Below are 24,849 nucleotides of genomic sequence, written 5' to 3'. Positions count from 1 at the left end.
AAGGATAGCTAGGTTACAAGAACTTGGTTCAGGAAGATGAAACCCAACCAAAAGAAGAAGGTTAAGCCCCCATTCATTCCAGCGCTCCCATTTCATTTCTGCTGGAATGAATGGGGGCTTATTCCAGTTGCTTGTGCATTCACTTTTACCATTACTTCTGCATTCTATACATAGAGAACTGGAAATGGTTCATTCCTGGATCTATTGCTCTGGGCAAGGGATGAAGATGGACAGTCACTGCCTGGACCCTCCTCGGTGCCTGGTGCTCTCTGAGCAATGGTAATGGTGATGGTACTCAACCACTCTCCAGCAAGTAGCATCCTTTCTTTTCTCTTTTTTCTCTCTCATTCTTCTATATCTTTATTCAATAAATACATAGTCTCCAAATGTGAGAGACCAGCTCAAAAAACTCATTACTGAGTTGATGTGTCCTGCAGTGACCCCCAAGGAGTTCTCCACATGACTATCAATGTGCCATCAAGTAGATTCTGGGTCCCTCAACTTAAACTGATTTTCAGGTCTAGTAAGTACCCACGTGGTAACACCTTTGTTAAAAGAACGTGGAGACTCATGCCAGTCAGAGTGGCTAAAATTAGCAAATCAGGAGACTCTAGATGCTGGTGAGGATGTGGAGAAATGGGCACCCTCCTACACTGTTGGTGGGAATGTAAACTGGTGCAGCTCCTCTGGAAAANCATGAGAGACTCTTGAATGATGAGAACAAACTGAGGGCAGATGGGGGTGGGGGGGAGGGGAAGGGGAATGATGGGCATCGAGGAGGGCACTCGTGGGCATGAGCACTGTGTGTTATATGGAAACCAATTTGACAATAAACTATGAATGAAAAACAAAAGGAAAAAAAAGAACGTGGAGAAAGAGAAAGCTTATGACTACATTTTCTAAGAAAAAACTTAAAATGCACCATCTTATTTTCATATGTGAAAAACAGTAGTTTGTATGGAGGTGGATCTTCGGCCCTCCAGGAGCGCCTTTGTAGTGCCTACAGAGTTCCAGGTTGCTTGGCAAAGTACACACACCAAAAACCACGTATGGCTGTCACTTCAGAGACACTCAGTTGAGACAGTCCAGAACAAGCTCTGAATGAGGGCCGAAAATTGTGAGGGCAGCACTGTGTTTTATTTATTTATTTATTTATTTTACACACAAACAAAATAAACAAAGACCAAGCCGTAAATGTATCATTTCCCATCAGAAGGGGAACACCAATAATGGGGTTGGGGTTTGCAGTGCCAAGTTCTCTCAAGTTAAAAGTACACTGATGCAAAGCAGATGAAATTTCATCTGTGGCTTGCAAATGAAAGCTTTTTAATGGGGAAATGGAACCACTTCTGCCCCATAGTTGTGCTGAAGCCTCAGGTTCAATAGAAGTTCAAGTCTTCTTTTTCTCAGCAAGCTGAAGGCAGGCATCTTGGTAAACATGTTCTAAAGAATTCATGGGGAGCATACTAAAGGTTTAATGAGTAGGGCTTCTGAAAGCCAAGAAATTAAAAAAAAATTCCCCAAATTAACAGCCTACTGTTTAGGTTTATTTTTCAAAAATACGTCAATCTAATGTACATAGAACTAAGTCTCATCAAATGGAGGCTAGTTGATAAAGAATACCTTGGGTAATACACTTCATTGCCTTTTCATTTGTACATGGTAATGAATTTGGCAACCATCATGCCCCTTATTATAAATTTAAGGAATGGGATCCTAACCACCCCTAAGTCCTCTGTTTTCTGAGTAGGGCATTTTTAGGGCACCATTATTGTAGTTAAAGCATTAATGCTGAAAGAAGTGATAGCCTTTAGGAGAGCTGGAGAGGTGAGGGTTTTGTAGTTCTTTATCTGTGACTAAATCTGTATTTTAAGTTATCTGCTCATTTTATATCATTTTCAGCCTCAGTGACATAGAATCCTACCATTTTTTTTCTCCAGTCATTTTATACTTCTCATGGGAGGTGGAGGTGGGGAAAGAAGATGGGGTTGTATGATAAGGTTTGTGTGAGTCTGAGCTGTCACCGGGGAGGAAAATGCAAAAGACTCCCTCTGACAGGTGCCTGTGGCACCTGATGCTAAAATGTATGGCTGAAGAGTATAGTCAGCCTTCCGGATGCTTGTCCCCAAGTTCTGCAACACCCCCAACCAGGAAATTCCAAGTTCATTCAATTTCTTCATAGAATAAAATGATACCACCACGAATCTACCCTTGCTTTAAAGGTGAAATCTCCAACCAGGCAGGAAGAATCCTCAAGGTGGCAGCACCTTCACAGCTTTCAAATCCTCCCCGACTGAAGTTTTTAATTAAAAGATCCGGTAAACCGCATAAAAATAGTGCATCCAGGAATAACACCTCTAGGGCACCACCAACCTGGAGCTGTGCAAGCAGTATTTTTCAATTATTAATGATCTCATCTAGCCTCAGACTGAATATTGCTTGTTTTGACTTTCATAGAATAGTCCCTTTCAAGGAAATATTGCCAGCTTACAGACCTGAAAATAATACAGGAGCATCACAGTGTGAGAATGAGGCTGTGGCCCGGGTCTTCCTTTCCGATATAATACTGTGTGTCTGCCCGTTTGTCATCACAGGCCGGCATTTCCCATCCTTCAGGCCGGCAGTGCTGCTCGGCTGTGATCATCGCTCCGTTTTCCATGTCCTTGTGCTTAAAGAAAAAGCTATTATGGGAGCTTTGGGCCAAGGTAATAACCATAAAGAAATGGTTGAAAAGCAGGAACAGGAAAGGAGAGAGAGTGATAGCTCTTCAGAAGGCTAATGAGGGGGCAGCGGAAATGGCTTCTTGAGCTTGGGAAAAGCCACACGCTGTTCCATGAGAAGTCCTCTTATCTTTCTGGCCTTTGCAAACGATCTTATCCAGAAATTTATTTATTGAAAGTATATAGTCCGCGTCATCAGCAGTCTTTTCCGTAAAAGAAGAAAACGTAGGGAAAGTTAGCATAGTCTGCAGCCCCTGTTAGGGCTCTGTCCTTGTTCACGGATCGAGGTCTCCACAACACCCAAAACATTGAGGAAAGAAGGCAAGTATGGGAAAGCGAGCTGTCTCTCCTGTGTATCCCTAAACTAGCCAGCTGGATTTTTTTTTTAATGTTTTATTTATTTCTAGGAGAGAGAGAGAGACAGTGTGAGCAGGGGAGGGTCAGAGAGAGAGGGAGTCACAGAATCTGAAACAGGCTCCAGGCTCTGAGCTGTGAGCACAGAGCCCGACGCGGGGCTCGAACCCACGAACCGCGAGATCATGACCTAAGCGAAAGTCGGACACTTAACCGACTAAGCCACCCAGGCGCCCCCGAGCCAGCTGGATTTTTTAAAACTGGATTTACTGAATTAAGTGAACTGACCTTGGATAATCATAATTTCAATTTCGTGTGGTCTCAACTGAGCCAGCATGAGGGTGTTTGTGCCACTACAGTCTCTTATTTATTGTCTCTCAATGTCTCGGTCGCCCAGGCTCAGAATCTGAGATTTACTTATTAGCCACTGACTCAAACACCAAGCATTGAATAACCTTTATTTGACTCTGTCGGGCCCTGTCCTAGGGCCTGATCTTTAGCACCTTATTTTCTTTTAACCCTGTCATATTCCCGGTTTTATTTTTAATTTCTAGTCCCATGGACTTCACCATAACCTCTCCTCACGTAATGGGTATATTACTGCAAAAGCTCTGCTCTGAGTGTTCATGTTGCTCCTGCTTAATCTTTGAGTCTCTTCTCTGTACACAGCCCACCCACTCGCCCTGTTCATTTTCGCTACTCTGACTCCATTGTTTATGGGATCAACTGAAAAAATCCCTTTTCCTGGAATTGAAATTTTCTTATCATTTGACCCTTCCTTGTGGGAATAACCTTATTTCTCAAGGCTCTTCACTGTGCCCCAGACCTACCATGCTCTTTTACCCTCTGATCTTTTGCTCAGAATGGTTTCTCTTCCTTCTTGCCAAACTCCTGGCCTCACCTAACATCCCTTGTCTCTTCATTGCAGTCTCTCCCATGGTATTTATTATGTCCACTCCATATCCTGCCTCATCTTACTTTTTTTTTTTTTTAACACTTGCTGTTTTCTTAACAAGTTTATATTCTTCTGAAAGGCATATTCTGGGTCTTTGGCTCATTTTGTCTCACTCATTGTGCTCAGCACATAGTAGGTGGTCAAGAAATGTTTATTGAAAAGTACTTAGCCAATTGAATGCTTTTTCTATACCAGCGGTCAACCAAATGCATGCCCACTATGCTCATTAGTCCCTAAAGGGTCAGCTTTAAGAAAGAGTAGATGTCATTCTCTTCATAAAAGAAAAGATTAAATTTAAGAATGTTCCTAATATGTACTAGAAAATGTTAAATCTTTCATGTCGTAAAAGCCACCCTTAGAGGATTACATGATTGTTAATGTAACAGGAAAAGCTTATACTTGATTTTCATCTTAAGCAGGAAGTTCAGGTAACTGCACTATCTGCATTGTTATGACATGTTTAATTCCCAGCAGCCTGACCTCTTATTCTATCTTAATAATCTTATTTTCTCTAATGACACAATCTCTATAGTGGTGAATTATGATATTTAGAAATGTTTTTGATGATTACCCTGAGTCATTCTGACCACTGAGGATGTTTTTCTGCCCTAAAGTAAAGGGTCATAAGACAGTTGGCCTTTGTCATCATCCCAGTTGACTTTGAAGAGCATAGTGACACAGCAAACAAGCTTTCCTGCATGGGACTTGTTAAGTGTGTATCCTGCCCATATCCCAGTGTGTCTATTACTGGTATTGCTTCAGCCTCCTGGGACTCAGCAGAGAGGGGAGAGAGAGAGGATGGTTTGGTTACTCTTTCCAGCTTCTGATACAGTAGTTACTTTAGGACACATTTATTTCTGAAGTGGTCTCCTGAAGAAAGCATAGAGAATGTAATTATATGTCTTAGAAAAAACATAGGATATTTAGGAACTAATCTTTTAAAGAGTGTTCTATTACTACTTGTGCTTCTTTATATATTCCATCTTTAGTGTAACTACCCTTAATTAAAAGCAGCCTTCAAATTTACAAAGATGACGTTCCACAGATAAGGATGTTAACATGTACCAAGTGCCTGGTACTGCATAAGGATTCCTAAAAATGTTCCACAGTGAAAGGAGGGAAAACCTCTAAGCAGAAAAGGCTAAAACCCCGGGGAAAAAGAATTGTTCATGGCTTCCATCGTTGGCTATTAGCACTGTCAATCACTGCCCCAATTCAGTTTTTCTGCCATTTTGACTAGAAGGCCTGTTTGTCTAACTAGTATAATCCACGTCTTTGCATGAGCAACCTGGACAAACTTTGCAACCTGCATTTTCTAGCTTTGGTGAAAATCATTTCCTGTTTGGTGTGCTTTAGCAAAACACCTGTGCTGTACCTCAAAGGCTGCACCAGATAGGAAGGGCTCTCCTCCTCCTGAACCCTCTTCATTGTGAGGCAGGGGACTTGCTCATCTATCTCTCTCAGTGCTGCTCAGGTCAATCTAGAGCATTAGAAGTAGATATTTGACACAGTGGAGTAAAGGTACCATGTAATGATAATGCCTTAACATTATACAGAGAGAAGTGGTCATATTATAAGAGATAGAGGTGTGTTTACTTTGTAAATATTGCTGCAAAGTACCTGAAGAATTTAAAACCCTCCCACCTGCACTCAGTCTCTCCAGCTCCGTGAGAAAGAGGTGGGGAATCCAGATGGCAAAACATAAATGAAACCTAATACCTTGGGGTAGAGGTAAAGAGGTGACAAGGTAGCCTGTACTATCTGGGAGGTGATTGAAGGAGAGGGAGGCAGAAAAGGAGAAAATCCTTGACATTGAGCTAAGATGGCTTTAGTATGGGGTGATGGGCAATTTAAGAGGAAAAATAAAAAATTGTTTTACCCCACCCTGTGACTAGATGGAACCACTATTATCTAATATTATTTCCTTTCTGCCAAAGTATTCTCCATTCCTTCCAAACATTAAGGTATCGGAAAGCTGCACAGAAATCCCCCCAAATTCCAAGCGTGGCAGGTCATTAGAAGACCTAATCTATGAATGAAATGCACACATTTCCACCATACATGCACCTGGGTGGGTATTTCACTCAGAGCGCTATCTCCTCCTTCCTTTTCTGATGCCATCACTCAGAGCCTACTCCTCTCCAGAGTCCCTTTCCCGAACCCTAACTTACACATTTCCATAAATCTGTAGATACAAGCTGAGAGGTGTGAGGGAAGTTGTATGGAGGAGAGTGGGGAAGAGTCTTCCGATTCTCTTCTAATTGCCTCTACCTTGCTCTCTCTGTATCTTCAAAGCCTACAGACTTTGAAAGTCTTTTAGGGGCAGAGAAGTCATGTATTCTTTCTTATTAAAAAGTTTAAGGAAATATATATTTAAAATGCTCTTATCTGCTCTGTGGGCTGTTTGGAGACAGGTGCAAATTAAGATTTGTAAAACATACGGGGAAAACTAACAGATGAGTGGGACAGAGACCATACAGCCCCTGCTGGTTCTGGTCTTTCCTGGCTCTCTCTCCGTGACTGGGGCCTGAGTTGGTTTCTGATGTCTGTCTAAATTAACCCCTTGTTATTGAAAGTCAAGACCCATTGGTAGGAGTCAAAGAAGAAGTTGTTCTCCTGAAATCTTGGTGGTCTGCTGCTATGCAGGCAGAGCCCAGAGTTTCAGGTGAGGTGAGAACATCGATTTTCCCGCTGCTTGCCTAACTCATCTTTATACACTCCTGAAAACCAGGCAGAAAACATGTTTGTTCTCAGGATCAAGTGACTGAATTAAGGTTGCCATGACTCCCTACCTACCTTTGATGCCATTTTCTGTTGTTGTTCTAAGTGTAGAAAAAGCCAAGAAGAGAGGAAGTTGTGTGCCTAGGAGAGCATTCTAGCTTGACTCAAGATACATGCAGAATACCCAGCATTACACTCAACTCTGTTCTATAAATCCTATATGATTTTTTAGATTAATATTCTGCCCCAATGACTACCTGAAGAATAAAATTTGCCCTTTAAACCGTTTTTGGAAGATACTTCTTTCTGTTAGTACATGTTTGAAGACAGTAGAGTAGTGGGCTTGTACCTACTTAGCTCTGTGTGACTGTGTGATTATTGCCAACTATTTAACCTCCTTGTGCCTCAGTTTTATCACCCATAATATGAAAATAATAATAAGTTCTGTCTCATAAGATTGGTGTGAGGCTTAAATAAATTAATCCATATATCCAATAAGAACATGTGTAGGACATATAAACACTCAGAAAATACTAATTGTCAGCAACGATGTTGCTTACATTGTTGGGTTTTCTGTCATTTCCCTTATCCTAAAGATTAATAAATTTATTTAAATTTATTTAAGAACTCATTTTGGGTAGTAATTTATGATTTGTGGGTTGTGAATCAGCTATAAATTACTGTGGATTCAGTTTATAATTGTTTCCAAGGCAATAAACCTTCTCTTATAATAAATCTAGATCTGGTAAAAATGTTTATAAGTTTCCAAATTATGGGAACTTTCTATGTAATTCATAAGGACTTCAGAGGGAAAAACTACATTTAAACTATTAATTTATTTGGAGGAAGTCTGAGATGATTGGGGCAGAGGTGGCAACATAATTTTTGGATCTTCCCAAATACCACATAAAAAGAGATAGACAACTAGACAGCAACATAAAAAAATCCACAAACAACACAAAGGGTGACAGAATATCCCTATTAACATCAGAATACAAGACTATGGGAACAGATTACCAACAGCCACAAGATGTATCAGTTATCAGCTTCCATGTGGGAAGAAGCTCAGGAAAGCCCTAGACATCTGTCAGACCTGAGAACCAGAGAGTCCCCACATCACCATATTCATGCATATTCATGAAAACTGTAGCATACCAATTTGAGAAGCCAGGAGAGATTTTGTCCAATTCAACAGCAGTGCAAACAGTCTGGTGATGAGGACTGGAGGGATGGAGCAGGCCAGCCCTTGCGAACCCTCAAAATGGACTAGTCATGATTCCATTCATGATAGAACCCCACATTGAGGAGAAAACATTAGATCTGAATAAAAGCTGAGGACACAGACAATAGAGATGAAGGAAAGAGAAGGGACAGATAAAAATGGGGGAGGAAAACAGAGCTAGAAAATCACAGAAAGAGCTGCTAGGTTTTTTTTTTAATACTACACAAGAACATGAAATGAAACACTGTGAAATCTATCTTGAAGTTTTCTTCTTTATAAAAGTTCATGAACATTAAATTCACATTAAAATGGGAGACAATAGGGGCGCCTGGGTGGCTTAGTCGGTTAAGCGTCCGACTTTCGCTTAGGTCATGATCTCGCGGTTCGTGGGTTCGAGCCCCGCGTCGGACTCTGTGCTGACTGCCAGCTCAGAGCCTGGAGCCTGTTTCAGTCTGTGACTCCCTCTCTCTGACCCTCCCCTGCTCACGCTGTCTCTCTCTCTCTCCTAGAAATAAATAAAACATTAAAAAAAATTATTAAAAAAAAAAAGGGAGACAATAGATTATTAAAGTTAAATATTACAAATACATTTAAAATAGAAAAAACTGTAATGTGCTATTTCAAAATATCTTTTAAAAATTGAGAATATATTGCAAGAGCTGAAAGAACAATGTAAGTCAGAATGGAAAAAAGTTAGTAATGAAGTGACAGAATTCAAGAAATAATTTAAAATAAAGGATAAAATATTTATTAACCAGGAATTAAAGTAGAAATCCGGATGAAAAAGATGACTAGAATATTCATCAACTGTTCTAAAATTAAGCAATATGCTTCTCAAAAACAACCCATGGATCAAAGAAATCACATCAGAAGTTAGGAGTGATTTTGAACAGAAGAATTAAACTGTATTCAAACTTGAGTAAAAGTTTGGAAAACAATAAGAAGAAATAAATTAGGATAAGAGTGAAAAGTCCTGAAATAGGAAACAGATGTATATTAATGAAAGCAGAAAAGCCAAAAGTTGATTATTTGAAAAAAATTTAAAAAAAGACAAGTAAGAATTTGCCAATATCAAGAATGAGAGAAGGGACACTAAAGATCCTACCAACATAAAATATGTATGCAGATATTATGAAAAATTTTATGTCAATACATTAAAACAATTAGATGAAAGAGACAAAATCCCCTACAAAAATTACCAATACTGACAATAAAAATTAGAAAAGATGAATATCTGCTATTAAGTAAATTGACTGTATAATTGGAAGTCTTTCCACAAAGAAATATTTAATACCAATAGCTTCAACAATTAATTCTTAGAAATAATTAAAGAGGAAATAATACCAATTTTATACAAAGTCATCCAGAGAAAGAATAAGGGGAACACTTCCCTCTCCTCTACTTGTTTATGAGGTCTGTGTAACCTTCATACTAAAATTGAAATAGTGCATTAAAATAAAGAAAAATTATAGATTTCATGAGAGATTCATGAACAATCTCAACAATATATTAGCATATTGAATCACTACTATACGGAGATAATATATCAAGACTAAGTTCAGTTTATTGCAGGAATGCAAGTTTACTTTAATATTAAAAAGATCAATCTTTATGATTCACCGAATAAAAAGGAAAAAGTATGTTATAATTTCAATAGATGCAACAAAAAGCATTTGATAAAATCCAACAACCACTTATGACCAAAAGACAAAACAAAACAAAACAAAAAGCGAAAATGTACCAAACTAAAACTAGTAAAGAACCTCTTTAATTTGATAACATATTATCTATGATAATGTGTAGCAAACATCATATTTAATGCTGAAATCTTGAAAGTTTTCTCCCCTGAGATTGGGAACAAACGGATATCAGCTGTCTCTACTTTAGCATTGAAATGGAGGTCCTTAGTAGTGTAATGGAGCAAGAAAAAAAAAGATTAAAGGTATAAAGATAGTAAAAGAAGAAATGGATTATTTGCAGATAGCATGCATATATATGTAGAAAGCTTAAAAGTATCTACAATTAAGTAAACAAATCTAGTAAATGAATTTAGCAAGGTAGCTGCATATAAGCTTATACCAAAATCAATTATATTCCTAAATGTCGACCATGAATAATTAGAATATACAATTAGTATAAAAGAGTGAGGCAGAGATAGCCATGGGTTTCAGCGTGCTGCACTATGAAGTGTGCCTTGCCACAGGTCTGCTCAGCTCCTCAGCCCTCATATTCCAGTGTCCCTATGTGTCCCCACAGAGGCATTTCAGACCTGTGGTGGCTGAGGCTTTGAGCTTTCATTTATTCCATCCTACAATCACCGTCAAAGCACATCTGCCCATTCTCTAAGTCCCATCCCATAATCTCGATCTTATCTCTAACTAGTACCATGTTTTCTTCACAGAACATATGAAAAATTTCATTTTTGTTTTTTATTGCATCACTCGCTACAATGTGTCTTCAGTTGAAAGTACAAAAACACTCATCTTGATCATTAAGTCTTCATGGAATTCACTTGGCTTGGGAGGAATGTGGGTTGGGGCTGGGTCCTGTTTCAAGATGGGTGTGAAGCATGAAGAGTCACTGCCTTTTGGGATGTTGTCCAATCTGGGTTAAATCTATAATATGTGTAACTTAAATGATGTATTTTCTTTGCAAGATCTCCATACCATTAAAGTAATGAACGAAAACTTCCAAGTAAAAATGGCATATAGAACTACCTTCTCGGTCTTGAAAATATTTGACTGGATTTGGGCAAAAGGAATGTCTTAAAACTCTGTAAACTGTGGAGCTTAAAAAAATAGAGGAGGTGAAATGACAACAAAATCTTCAAAAATGGAAAGCAGATGGAAGACTTAGCAGAATCTTGAGAGAGTCAGAAGCAAAACCAGCCAGTAGGGAAAGTGGACGGTCAACCTGAGTCACACCACAGACTCCCCGCAAAGCCTCAGGCATGAGACGTTTCTGTTAGCTAATAACGGAAGGCTGGTTGAAGTTCAGCTGAAGAAGAATTTAGGTTCCCAGATTCATCTTCTTCTACACATAGCCTGGATTTCAGTCCCTTTCCACATAAGCAAGAGCTTGGAAATTTATTCTAAAAAGAGGGTAAAGCAGCAGTTAGGGTACCAAACCCATAACTGATCACTTACACTCTTAGCTCTTTTTTCCACTCAGCTCCTCTTGGCTCAGCCCAGTAGATGGCTCCCTGTTGGTGTTTGGAAACTCATCCTTGGGGGACACAACAGCCTGTCTCACTGCACGGAGTCCCACCCTTGACAAGCTCTGCCCAGGCACCATGGGCCTCCACCTTAAAAGTGAGCAAATTCTCCCAGATCCTCAGAACCTGTGGAAAAGCCTTCAACATAAATGATACAGACCAAAACAAACAATCATGAGGAAATAAAAGTTTTTCCTAAAATCTATCACTGATATCCTCAGCAAAATATGATTTATGCAGTGGATGATTCTCCACATGCCATAAAAGTGACTTTTAAGGACAAAAAAGAATTCTTAGAAATTAAAATTGTGATGACAGGAATGAAAGACTCAGAAGAAGACATAAAATATAATGTCCAAATAGCTCCCCAGAAAGTGGAACAAAAAGCTAGTGACAAGGAATAAAATGCAATTGAATTAGGGGGGCGAGCTGGAATATATCAGATCTAGGTGAAGAAGAGTATCTCCATTTAGCAGCACCTACCACAATGTGCCTAGCCTTATTTTAGATGCCGCTGGGTCCTAAAATTAGGTATGAAATTTAACTCTAAACTTAGAAAAGTTTTTCTGATAGAAGAGCCTCTAGCAGAGGTGGGAAAGAAGCCAGGAGAGAAGGGTAATAATAATCAGGTAAGGAGGGGTGGCGAAAGGAAGAAGGGTTTTCATCAGGGATTTATTTTAGTTGTGACAAAACTCAAGCTCTATATAGACCAAGCAGAAAGGGAAATTTTGGACCATGTAACTGGGAAGTCCAGGGGTGGCACTGCCATGAGCACAGAATGAGGCAGGAGCTCAGACGATGCCAGGACCTCTCTCTCTTCCCATATCTCAACTTCTTGGCCTTCTCTGTTGATGGACTCATTCTGAAGGCAGTCTTTTCATATGATGGGGAAGGTAGCTGAGGGCATCTCTAAGCCTATTCTTACAATGTGTGATTCAAGAAGAGATCCTCTGTGGCCTGGTGGCCTGATGATAAGACTCATGAAAGAAAGTCATTGTCCCTGCTTCCTGTTGCTAAATTACTCTGCTGGGGGAGTGGCTAGTCTGATTGATCCTTATAAGTCAAGCGCACCTTTCTGCAATTAGGAGATGTCATTGACAGCCCCACTGGGACCACCTGGAGAGAGGAAGTTAGGTTCTACAAAGAAAAGGATGCTTCTGGGCAACCAAGATATATCTACAAGGAAAAAGAGGTAGGCTGCAGATAATACATAAGGTAAAAATGGAAGTAGTTACCATGTAAGAAAGACGGTTGGGTTTTTGTTGTTGTTTTGTTTTGTTTTTTACTAACATTTCCCTAAGGCTTCTGCCAAAGCATCTCTTACTATTTCAGTGTAGCACCACAGTGGCTCTAATGTGTTTCCTCCACAGTTTTAGAAAATCCTGCTCCCTTGTAGCTCTCCCTAACTGTAACTGTTCCAACCAGCAGGGTGTGGATGAGAGTAGAAAGGATAAAGAATTTCCATGTGGTGAGTTGATGTTGCATAACCAAAAATAGTCTTTTTTAGATTATGCTCCAAAGACATTTAGTGGATTAGAAAATTATTTAAGTACCCACTCTATGCCCAGATGACCACAGGCACTGACGATGCAAAAGAAATAAAAGGAACAATTTCTGTCTTTGAATGACTATATATATGTTTATTGAATTTTGTCGCAACTTCCTTCACAATATCTCCATTTTTAATTTACTAAACCTTTATTTACCATGTGCTATGTTCTAAAAAAATGGGACCCTCCTATGGATCACTTTCTCTTCATTCCTGTGATCACAGCTATCAAATCTGGACTGTTATAATCAGATTAGCTTTTCTAAAATCCGTCTTTAACAAAGCCATCCTACTCAAGCCTCTCTTCTGTTGCCTGATGGTTATTAACTTAAACTTGAACCCTGGACCAGCATTTCTCCTTATAGATTCTACCTCTCTTCTTTCATTCCAATGACAGTTCTGGTCCAATCCCGTCTCCTGGCCATCAATAAACACACTATGGTGCATGTGTGTGTGTGTGTGCGTGTGCGTGTGTATGTGTGTGTGTGTGTGTGTGTGTGTGCCTGTGCGCACGCATGCCCTTCTCCTCAATTAGATTCTAAAATTCCTTTAGAGTAGGAATGCTATTATGGAGAGAACATGGGCTTTGCCCTCAGACCTGGCGCTGACACTATTGTACAGCATGGCAATTAGGTAACCTGTCTGAGCACCAGTTACCCCAGCTGTAAAGAAGTGTCTCACACAGTGGGCGGCATGTAATAAAAGTCAGCTTCCTTTCTTCCTTTTGTGTCCTGTCCAGTACCCACTAGAATGCTGAACGCAGCAGGGTCTTGGCCAAACACATGAGAAGAGTGCCATCACATAATCAAAGTAATTCATTTCAAAGTTGCTTCCTTAACTACAGCTGTTCTTTGAGGCCACAAGAAATGAAGAAACCTTTCCTCTTTTGTTCACAGCCTCTAGTTACCATTTTAGAGATTTCCTCTGTACCATAACCGAGGCAAGAACCAGACTCGGGATTGTTTTCAGCCATTCATCCTGTGTTTTTATCTCTGATGTCTCAGACTCATCGTTCATGCAGCCAGAACTTCAACACCAGCTCCTGAAGCTTAATGTTTTTTAAACCAAAACTCCATGCTGCTGTGCAAATAGCCTGGCAGGAGAGATCTGGGGTGTGAGAGTCTGAATCCTTCAGTCGGAGAATGAGGACTTGTCCAGCTTCCTCCAGGCCTGCAGAGTGGACTTCTGGGGCCAGATTGATTTGCTGCTGCAGCTCTGTGGTGAGTGGGCAACTACTGAGTGAAAGAATCAGCTTAGATTATTAATGGCCAAGTCTCAGAAGATTCAAAGACTAAGTTCCAAAGAGCGTCAGAGTCCAGGGATTTGTTGAACATCATATTTAAAAGATCCACAGAAAGTTTGAGGATCTATTAAAGTAAAAAATATATTTAAAATTTTTTAAAGTTTTATTTATTTATTTATTTATTTTGAGAGAGAGAGGGAGAAAGAGAGAATCCTAAGCAGGCTCTGCATTGCTCATCTTGCAGAGCCTGATTCAGGGCTTGAACTCATGAATGGTAAGGTCATGACCTGAGTGGAAATCAAGAGTCAGACACCTAAATGACTGAACCACCCAAGCAACCCTAAGGTAAAAATATTTTTTTGTATTCTACCTTGTGTGACAAGTTGATACACAGTATTAGAGGGCTGCCTCAGTGGCTCAGTCTGTTAAACATCCGACTTCAGCTCAGGTCATGATCTCACTGTCCATGAGTTTGAGCCCCACATTGGGCTCTGTGCTGACAGCTCAGAGCCTGGAGCCTGCTTGGGATTCTGTGTCCTCCCTCCAGCCCCCACTTTCTCTCTGCCCCTCCCCTGCTTGTGCTCTGTATTGCTCTGTCTTTCAGAAATAAATAAACGTTAAAAGAAATTTTTAAAAAGTATTAGAAAATAGCAACATGACACATAGATGAGCATTAATGGGTCAGTTATTCTTGTGTTAGCCTTACTTGAAGTCACTGAGAATAAATGAGATAAAGTCTGATGTTTTACTCTAGATCTTATTCTATGGAAGTGGTCTTCTGCATAATCTAAATTTCAGGGACCTACCATAAAGTGGGAGAATACATAAGACTTTTAGGTGGTGTTGGGTTTTTTTGTTGTTGTTTTGATTTTTGGTTTTGTGGGTTTTTTTTTTTTTGCATTTAAAGATAAATCTATTTTGTTGTAAAAGGAGAGTAATGGGTGACTCATTGGAAGGTAACATTGAGTGACAAAGGCAAGTGGGAGAGTACCTCAGACAACAGGATATCCTTTCCAAAAAGTTCAAAAAGCAACTAAACAATATATCATTTAGACTGTGTGTGGTAAAAACCACATTTGCAAAAGCCTGGAGATGTTAGATAAAGACGAACTTCAGGACAGTGGCTCCTGTGCATTGGAGGCGGTACCTGGAACACACTGGCTGACCTAAGTTATTGGTAACATACCAGAGCTTGTGTCAGGTGGTGTGTTCATGAGGGCTTGCTACGTTATTGAATAAACAGAAGGTTTTAAGATGAGACTATGCATGAGACCAGAGTGACCATGTCTTGAACTAAGAATTTGGATCAATCCAATTTTCCTTTCATTTATGAAAAACTTAATTTTGTAAGAAAATAATTCATGAGGAAAGCACAGGCATTCTACTTTTTAGAAGTTGAAGCAAATTTTCAAAGTTAACTATGTACATCTTCATCACTAGCTCTAGAGTCATATCGATGAGGTAGGAGTTAATTCTCCCCAAAGTAGTCAGACCTAGAGCCTTAAGCTCTAGAAGTGGGTGAGGGTGAGGAAGACACTGGGAGGGAGGGCAGGGGAATAAATTAAGAGAGAAATGAAGCATGTCTGTATCGATAGGAAAGTGTCCAGAATATAAAGGCATGCACTGAAAAATCTCTTGGGTGACAGTGGCCTCACAGGTGAAGCCATTGCATAAGACATACATCTAACATGAATGTACAATGATTGTTGAACACATATTGTGCTGGGAAAGAAGTACAGTTACCCTCTCAGGGGGTTTACAGCCTGAGGGTAAAAGGCTTAATACATCCTCAGGTTCAAAGAGATCATTATCTCCCCCTATATGAGAAAAAAAAAAAAAAGGAAATAAATGGTGAGAAGATCAGACTCCCAGCAAGGGATACCAGTTTTGCATAAAGATCCTGGACAGAAGTTTAGGCAACTTGATTCAAATTCTCATAGCAAAACAACCATCTGCTCTCCACTCGCCCTACCCCCTACCACCCTTCTGCTGGTCACAGGACTTCCTCTCTTGTGAGTTAGAGGCAGAGAGTGCTGAGCAACAAGGCTGACAGAAAGCTCTTTGAGACATGCTCTCTCCTTTTCCTATCTACAGAATTCATTTAGCTCACATTACTGGTTGCTTGCTGTATACAAGTCATATAGATGTAGATGAGGGCTTTTGAACAGGCATTGAATTGGGGCACCTGGGTGGCTCAGTCGGTTGAGCATCCGACTTCAGCTCAGGTCATGATCTCATAGTTTTGTGGGTTCGAGCCATGTGTCAGGCTCTTTGCTGACAGCTCAGAGCCTGGAGCCTGCTTTGGATTCTGTCTCCCTCTCTCTCTGCCCTCCCCTGCTCTCTCTCTCTCACTCAAAAAATAAATAAGCATAAAAAAATTAAAAAACAGGCATTGAATCAAAAATGGAGCCCTCCTTTTATTTCTTGGAGAAAACTGTCGCCTAAAGCAGTTTTAAAACTTGAGTCTGTATAATTTTATTCCACCTGGTCACGACATCCCATTTGTGAGCATTTAGGTTTGATTTTGATTTCTGGTGCCTTAGTAGGGGCATCTGTCCTAGCTACTGTGGGCCCCTCCCACTTTGTTTTATAATCTGTATCACTTAGGATTGGGGCTGATGGACATCTGTAACCAGCATGTTTCATAGACTGGTGCTGTTCATAGACAGCACCTTTGCTGGAACTGCAATCTGTTTTCCAATAATACTTACTTTCTGGTACTTACTGATTTTAGCTGGAACACCAATTCCAGTAATTAAGCTGGAACCATGGCATGACTTGAATTAGAGAGACGGATGTCAGCCGCTTAGATCATTAGGTTCTAGGAACCTTCCATGAAATGATTTTCCTACAGACTGCCATGACTTTATGGTAGGTGGAAAACATTGTCTATAGAGGCTCTCTGACATACTTCCAACATTCAATTATTCATGGTAATGAGGACCAGGCAGCCCGCCCTGTGGTTCCAGGTGGAACATCAAGTTAAATCCTGATGGCCTAGAAATAATGGCACTTTCTGGGTCTGTGTATCCAGGGTCCAGTTAGGCATTTGTCAGTGGTACTTTTTGCATTTTTCCAAGGTAGTAGCTGAGGGCTTAGACTAGTAGTCACCTGTCAGACAACCTAACTATCCCCAGTGGCCTGTGATGTCAAGATTCTAAAGAGCACTCCAAGAACCAGCTAACGTTCCAGCACCAAGGCCACCCAACTCATGTGCTCTGCAGAGATACACCGGCGGTCCTGTATACAACCCCATGCGTGGCCTTCCTCTATCCTCTGCTGTGGCCTTCCTCTGGGTGGAGAGCTGACCCACTGAAAATGGAGGCTCTGCTGGTGCAGAGACAGCAGCTGGCAGTGTAGAGAACATGCGGTGCTGAGCTCATGGGGCAGGGATGCCGCAGGTGAGGAAAGCAGGTGCGCCACCCCACAGGCACCAGGCTGTTGGCTGGGTCCCTGTGGGAAGGTGTGGAGAAAGTGTTTTCTCTTCATTTTCTCTTGCTTCTTATTTTGTGGTGTCTCAAAGCACTGTCATGGCCCAGGACACAGAAGTAAAACACTTATTTAAAGATTCCTTCTTTTGTTTTCCTTTGAAAAGCTATTCAAAAGGGATTGCGTCTAAGAGTGGGTTGGATGGTGGCACAGATGTGTGAAAAACTCTCAGTAGATTCAGGAAAGACACTGAATCTGGGAGTGAGCAACATGCCAAGATATTTCAAATACAAATTGAAGAAAGCACTTTTTCAAGTGAAAGCTAATGGGAAGCATCGTACTAATTATCGCAAACGAACAATGTGGTTCGGATCATTTATAATGAAATAGCGACACCATCTAAATTTGCACAGGCATGCTTTCCATTGATTATTTGATCCTGAGATGGTTCTTATCAGGTACGATTGACAAGGCAACAGAGGAGTTGTATGACTTGCCCAGGTCACACAGCTAAGGAGAGTGGTGAGGAGAGGGAGTTCCATCTGACAGAAGTGTACTGGTTAAGAGTCAGAAGATCTGTGTCCTGATTCAAATGAGCTAATTAATTTTGAAGCAGTAAGCAAGGAAATCACTTAACTGCTCAAGAAATCCCTCACTCATAAAATGAAGTTTGAGATGGTTAATTGCTCTCAACCTGATCTTCACTTTTATCTCCCCTCCCCATTGGAGATTAAAAAAGAATTAATCCCAGACTTGATACTCCACCCAAGATGAATTAAATTTAAATCTTTCATCTGCTAGGCCCTTAAGCATTGTTTGTTGGTTTGCTGGTTTGTTTGTGTTCAAGCTGCCCAGCACTGAGAGCTCCTGAACTGGATGATTTCTGAGGCGATTTCCATCTTTTATATTCAACATTACTCTATTCTCCAAGCCTGGATACTTTAGGTCCATGGCATCAGCACCCACAGTGTGAAAATTTGGTAGGAGGCTAAATGGATTTGTTTACTCACAGGAGCAAAAATAGGATGGAAGTGTATGGATGCTGATGCCCATCCTGTGCTATGTCCTCTCACAGCTGAAAGGCTCCTGCAAATGACAGTCCCATGTTAAGTAAGGACTCATTTGTGTATGAGTAAAACAGCGAATTTTTGTTGAAAATTAGTATTAGTTTAAGGAAAAGTTAAAACAGAGAAGGAGACAGCTGTCCCTTCTTTAGTTATAAGAATTGAAACTGTGTTGGCAAGAATGACTATCTATAACAAGAAACAGAACTTAACGGTTCATCTCATTGAGGAAAGACATATCAGTGCTAACGTCCCTATGTACACTTGGTCTTTCTACAAGAAGCTAAGAGTAATTTTAACCATGTATTACATTTGATTTATAATTTATTGAAGATGCTAAAAACCCAAGGAACATTTCAATTGTTGTACTTTTCTTCAGCGACCCAATTTTAACCATCCGGCATTATTTGCTAGACATCATCTAGCCAATTTTCTGAATGGAAGAATTTGCCATTTAATGGGGAATCCCTATTGTGTTTTAAAGGTAACACATGACTTGTTTATCAGAAGGAAGTTCCTTTTTGTGCTGGATGTTTACTATATAGTCATGACACAGATACTAGTAAACGTGCTTTAAGTGTGAAAAAAAGCAGTGTTTCTTGGAATATTATTTCCATGGAGGAGGAAAGGGTTTTATGAATAACCGTAGGGAAGACTTAAAGTTATACAGGTTACTTTACAGCAAATCTACTCAATCTGTAATACATTAATTAGCCTGGACCTCTCCAAAGATGAGAATGAAGTGCTACATTTTCCAAAGTCTTCTACCTCAGAAACACTTTTTGCGGAGCATCCTGTGGGTTAGAGATGCTTACAACAACTTTGGAAAACGATGGACTAGAAATAGAAAGATGGATCCATTATAATACTTATATTGGATTTTGCCACTATAAAGCATCTCTGTTGAATTTTTATATTAAATTTGTGTTTAAGATAACAAAGATTAGAGCAGAGTATTTCTCTCTCTACTTTCAATGCATTGAATGTCTTCCCCAGGAACTCTCAGAGGTGATAACCCTAAACACCTGTTAACAACCAAGATGTCACAAAGATAGTACAAATCAAGAAAAAAAAAAGAACACAGTTTCAGAGGGAATAATGGATGCAGTTAAAGTTATTGATAAGTCACTTACCATGGGGCAAGTAAGTCAGCCTCTTGTCAGTTAAAGTCAGAAATAATGTGCCATTAGAAGATTGAAAGAATACCCAAACACTTGCTTAACTTAAGTAATGATGATTATCTATTCAAAGAGTGATCTGTATTTATACTTAGCTATAAGACTGTTTTGGGTGGTGAAAAATATAATTGCCAAACTAAATTGAAACGCAATTTGACTTTTATAACATTACCAGTTTAATTAACAAATACACAAGTGATAAAATTACAGGAAGCATATTCTAAATTAAGATTGCTAACCTAAATGTTTGAGATATAAACACAATTTATGCTTGTTCAGAATTGGCAGGAAATGTTTGGAATTGAACTGTGTTCTTGCATGAAGCTCTTCCTGCCTCATGGTAAACACAGAGTCCTTTTCTGGGGTTAGGAATAACAAGAATGAGTGAAATCTTCAGATAATTCAAGAGCTTAATTTTAGTTCGTGGTTCCAATTTCCTCCTCTAGTAAGGAGGAAATTTTATCACATCACCGCTGCTACAAGTAGGAAACACGACCAATTTTAGATGTTATTTTTCCTACTCCTATCCACACATTAATAAGCAATGAAAGTGCATAAAGCAGGACACAGGAGAGAGAGGTGGTTTTTTTGTTTTTGTTTTTTTGTTTTTTTCTAAGACAAAACAACAACAGGAGGAAAAAAATCTACTGGCTGGGCAATGGTTTCCTAAATTACTCAATAGTGTGCCCGCAAAATTAGAAATCAAAATAATGTTGACGACCAAATGCTCTTTGAATTTTTTGATTTTTATTTTTTTAATTTTTAATGTTTATTTTATTTTTTTTTGAGAGAGAGAGCATGAGTAGGGGAGTGGCAGGGAGAGAGGGAGGCACAGGATCTGAAGCAGGCTTCAAGCTCTGAGCTGTCAGCACAGAGTCTGATGTGAGGCTCATACTCACAAACCACAAGATCATGACCTGAACTGAAGTCGAACGTTTAACTGACTGAGCCTCCCAGGCGCCCCAAATGCCCTTTTAAATGGTACTGTTGAAGTGCCTACTGAAAGAGCCCCCATTATTTATTTACAGACTAGGACTGTTTGGAAAACACTACTTAAAGTAAGTGAGTCAACCAGCTTATAGGGTGTTAGTAACAATATTCTATGGTGAGGTCATTGGACCATTCCTTACTTTGAGCAATAAGAATTGGAGGATTCCAGGAGAGCATCTGGGCCCAGAATAATAATGACAATAACCAAGAAGGTGATTGTCACTGCAGAGATAAAAGGGTGACCAAAGAAATTATGGAAAGAGGGATATCACTTTTAATGTTAGCAATATTCTTATTTTATCCCTGATTTCTTAATTTGCAAGCTTCCAAAACCTTCATTCCCTCTAGGATTAGGATATTTATTCTTTACCCTCTATTTCATCTTGCCCCTGCTCCCTACTGATGAATTCCTGGATTTCAACTTCTTTCTCAGCTACCTGGTTTCCAAGTTCTGCCTAGACTGTTGCCTTCCTTCTTCTACCATCTTCTGTCCACCGTATGGAGAGCAAATCAAATCCAAAGCCACTGATTTCTGGATACCCATCTAGTATTCCATTCACTTCTTCCCTGCAGGGTGTGGCCGCAGAGCCCATCTCCCTGGCTCTGGTTTCTCTGCCCCACCTCTCTGGAGTTAAGTGAGCACATGCAGGGATCCTGTCCCAAGGTATGGCCATGAATATGAATCTATTTAAACAAGCATATATTGTTAAATCAATACTAACTCATTATTCCTCTCTGCCAGCCACATACCATCAGCAAAACAAGTTTGTGGGCAGATTCATGGTCCACGGGAAAGCTGTCCACATACACCCAGGCCACATGACCACTGGAGGGGCTCTATGTAGTTGCAGGTTCCCAGAGGTTCTAGCTCAGGCTATTTGGTGGGAGGATCTGATGCGCGGTCAGGCTCAGGAACTCCAGGGCTACATGTTATATTCTTCACATCGAATTGGCTTCTGAACACCAGCTGTGATTCATCTGACTGGAGCAGCTTGGATTGGGGCTGCAGTTTCTCTTATTTTTTTACTTCAGGTATTTTATTACATCTTAGACTTTTGGAAGAATTTTTTAAAAAGGAATCTTATTTTCAAATGTAAAATGGTGCAAGTGCTGTGGAAAATAGTATGGCAGTCACTCAAAAAATTAAAAATAGAATTAAAAAGAGCATATGACCCAGAAATTCCCCTTCTAGGTATATATTCAAAAGAATTGCAGGCAGGGTCATAAAGAGATATTTGAAAACCTATGTTCATAGCAGCACTATTTATAATGGCCAAAAGATGGAAGCAATTCAAGTGTCCATGGATAAATAATATGTGGCATAAACTCACAATGGAATTTTATTCAGCCTCGGGGAACCTGGGTGGCTCAGCTGGTTAAGCGTCCAACTCTTGGTCTCAGCTCAGGTCTTGCCCCTCACGGTCGTGAGTTCAAGCCCTACATTGGGCTCCACACTGGGCATGGAGCCTACTTAAAAATATGAAAGTAAAAAATTAAATAACAATATTACTCAGCCTTAAAGAGGAAGGAATTCTGACACATGCTACAAGATGAATGAAACTTGAGGATGTGATGCTAAGTGAAATCAGCCAATCACAAAAAGACAAATATTGTATAATTTCATTTACATGAAGTACCTAGAGTAGGCAAATTCATTCAGACAGCAGTGGAATGGTGGGGCCTGAAGGAAGAGGGAGTGAAGAGTTACTGTTTAATAGGTAGAGTTTCAGTTTTGCAAAATGAAAAGAGTTCTGGACATTGGTGGTATGATGGTTACATACAATACAAACATATTTAATTCTACACATACAAATGGTCAAGATAACAAATTTATGTTACTTTGTTTTATTGTGTATTTTATTGTAATTAAAATATTTTTACTTATTTTTTATTTTTTTAATGTTTATTTTTGAGAGAGAGAATGCAAGAGGGGGAAAGACAGAGAGAGAGGGAGACAGAGGATCCGAAGCAGGCTCTGCGCTGACAGCAGCAAGCCCAACGTGGGGCCTGAACTCATGAACTGTGAGATCATGACCTGAGCTGAAGTCTTCAACCGACTGAGCCAGCCAGGCACCCTAATTAAACGTTTTCTAAAAGGATACTGCTTTTGGTTCCTAACTCCAAGATGCAGTGCAGCTATGAATGCAGATTGCAAAGTCAAAATGAGCTTTCTAAGCTAAGAAACTATATCGTTGTCAGGTTTTGCTCAAATAGTATGACATTCGATCGAGCATCCATCATATTTAAGTGTATTAAGTGCTGGTGGGGGCGGGGCTGGGAAGTAAACGACTGTATAGAAGAGAATCCCAGGCATGGGAAAATCTAAAGTCTACTTGAGGAGATAAAATACATACATCAGTAACTACACTGTGGAATTGGATGCTATGTGAGAGAGAAAATTAAATGTCATGGGAAAGCACAGTCAGCGTGAGGAGTAATAGATGGAGTTGGTGACAGTTGATTTGAGTTTTGAAGGCTGGGGAGATATTGACAGGCAGGGATGTGGGGTGGTCTTTCAACTAGAGGGAGCAGTAAATAGAAAAGCATGAGCAGCATTGCAAGAACAGGGAACTGGAGGTAGGCAGATACAGTGAGTTGGATTTACTTTAGACCTAATTTGAGGCAATAAGAAACAATGAAATGTTTTTGAGTTAGGGCAATCACAAAAAAAAACCAGCTCTTTTATAATCTGCACTGCTTATCGTAGAATGAATTTGAGAATGCGGGTATCAGCCAGAAAACTATTCCAGAGGCATGTAAAAATTAATGACCAACCACTTGGAACACAGAAATGGTGACAGAAATCAAAACAAGGGGAGGGGATGAGCTGTTGTGAGAGGTACCACAGACAGCAGTGAAGGGGGGAAGAGCACTAGATTGGGAGTCAGGCATCCAGGTTATAATCTTGGTTTTACTAGTCCCTTCTTCATGTAAGCTTGGAAGGTCACTTAACATGTCAGAACTTCCATTTTTTTCATCTTTAAAACTTTTTAAAATGTTTATTTATTTATTTTTGAGAGAGAAAGAGCGTGCAAGCCCAAGCAAGGGAGGGACAGAGAGAGAGAGAGAGAGAGAGAGAGAGAATCTTAAGCAGGCTCCACTCTCAGCACAGAGCTCCTGACACTGGGCTCGATCTAAGGACAGTGAGATCATGACCTGAGTTGATATCAAGAGTCAGTCGCTTAACTGACTGAGCCACCCAGACACCCCCAATTTTCTCATCTATAAAATCTGGAAGTTAGGATAATTCCAATGGTTACTTCTAGCACAAAATGTCCAGGATCCAAACTAAAGTTATAATTTGGCGGAGTCGTCACAGGAGGAGTGGTGATTACAGCTTGAATATCAAGAAAATCACCAAGGAGGAGAAAGTCAAGGAGGAGATAACCATCGTGAAAGCCCTATCTCCCTTCCCTGGATCCAGTAAGCAAGGCTGCATCTCAGCCCAATCCTGCCAACAAAGGGAAATGACAGTATGAGAAGTATAAGTATATAAGTAAAAGTATAAGAAGAAAACAAAGAGAGCCAGCATTTGGAAGAGGGAATCACACACGTGACCCTGTCTAACACTCAAGTTACATTTTTCCTCCCACGGGAAGTTAATGAAGCTAAATTGGACTTGACCGGATTTATTTTGTGTCTCTCCAGAAGGTCTGCTTCTTGTGATGCCTCTATGTCCACACGACAGTTGTGAGGCAAACAGGACCCATTGTTGGCCTGGCAGGAGAGAGCACCAGGGTGAAGAGCAGCTGAGCTAGCAAGGGCGCGCGTCTGTGTTTTATGGTCCTGTTCCTCCTGGCTTGAATGATGCCACCACCGTCATTCCGGCAGGCCCGGCAGCAGGTGCGGGACCATTGTGTGTGCTGCCCAGCTCTGCAATGGTACAGGCGAGGCCAGGAGAATGGCAGCTGCTCCACTTAGCAGGGCGATGGATTGTTGCTAGATGGCTTCGCAGCTGACTCAGACACAAATCATGATTGTTTATGAACAGGCTTCCTCCTGTCATTTAGCATTCCACTGTTGGACCAAAAGATTCAATGAAGGGCCAAATGAACACAGCATTCGGGTTGGTGCTGTTTTTACCCATAACCTGGAATTCAAAAAATGTGTAATCCCAAATAAGCTAATTTGTGTCTCGCATTGCTGCTTAGAACCCCCCCCCCCCCATTAATGAACGTACTCCTCCAATGACTATAGAGGGCTCAACAAG

The 24,849-nt window shown here is 40.3% G+C and overlaps 1 long non-coding RNA gene across 2 annotated transcripts in view; it reads left to right on the top strand.

Moving 5' to 3' along the window:
* The first annotated feature begins 12,286 nt into the window (after window positions 1-12,286).
* LOC144236519 (uncharacterized) overlaps window positions 12,287-24,849 on the top strand; it is a 34,091-nt gene continuing 21,528 nt past the window's right edge. For both annotated transcript variants that reach the window (XR_013336582.1, XR_013336583.1), the window contains exons 1-2: window positions 12,287-12,378; window positions 13,740-13,955. This is a non-coding gene — a long non-coding RNA (uncharacterized LOC144236519). The remainder of the gene's footprint in view (window positions 12,379-13,739; window positions 13,956-24,849) is intronic.

This window comes from Crocuta crocuta, unplaced genomic scaffold (assembly GCF_008692635.1).
Source record: "Crocuta crocuta isolate KB4526 unplaced genomic scaffold, BGI_CrCroc_1.0 scaffold286, whole genome shotgun sequence".
Classification (NCBI taxonomy): Eukaryota; Metazoa; Chordata; class Mammalia; order Carnivora; family Hyaenidae; genus Crocuta; species Crocuta crocuta.
Note: the sequence above shows the minus strand (reverse complement) of the source record. Positions and strands in the feature narration are given on the sequence as shown.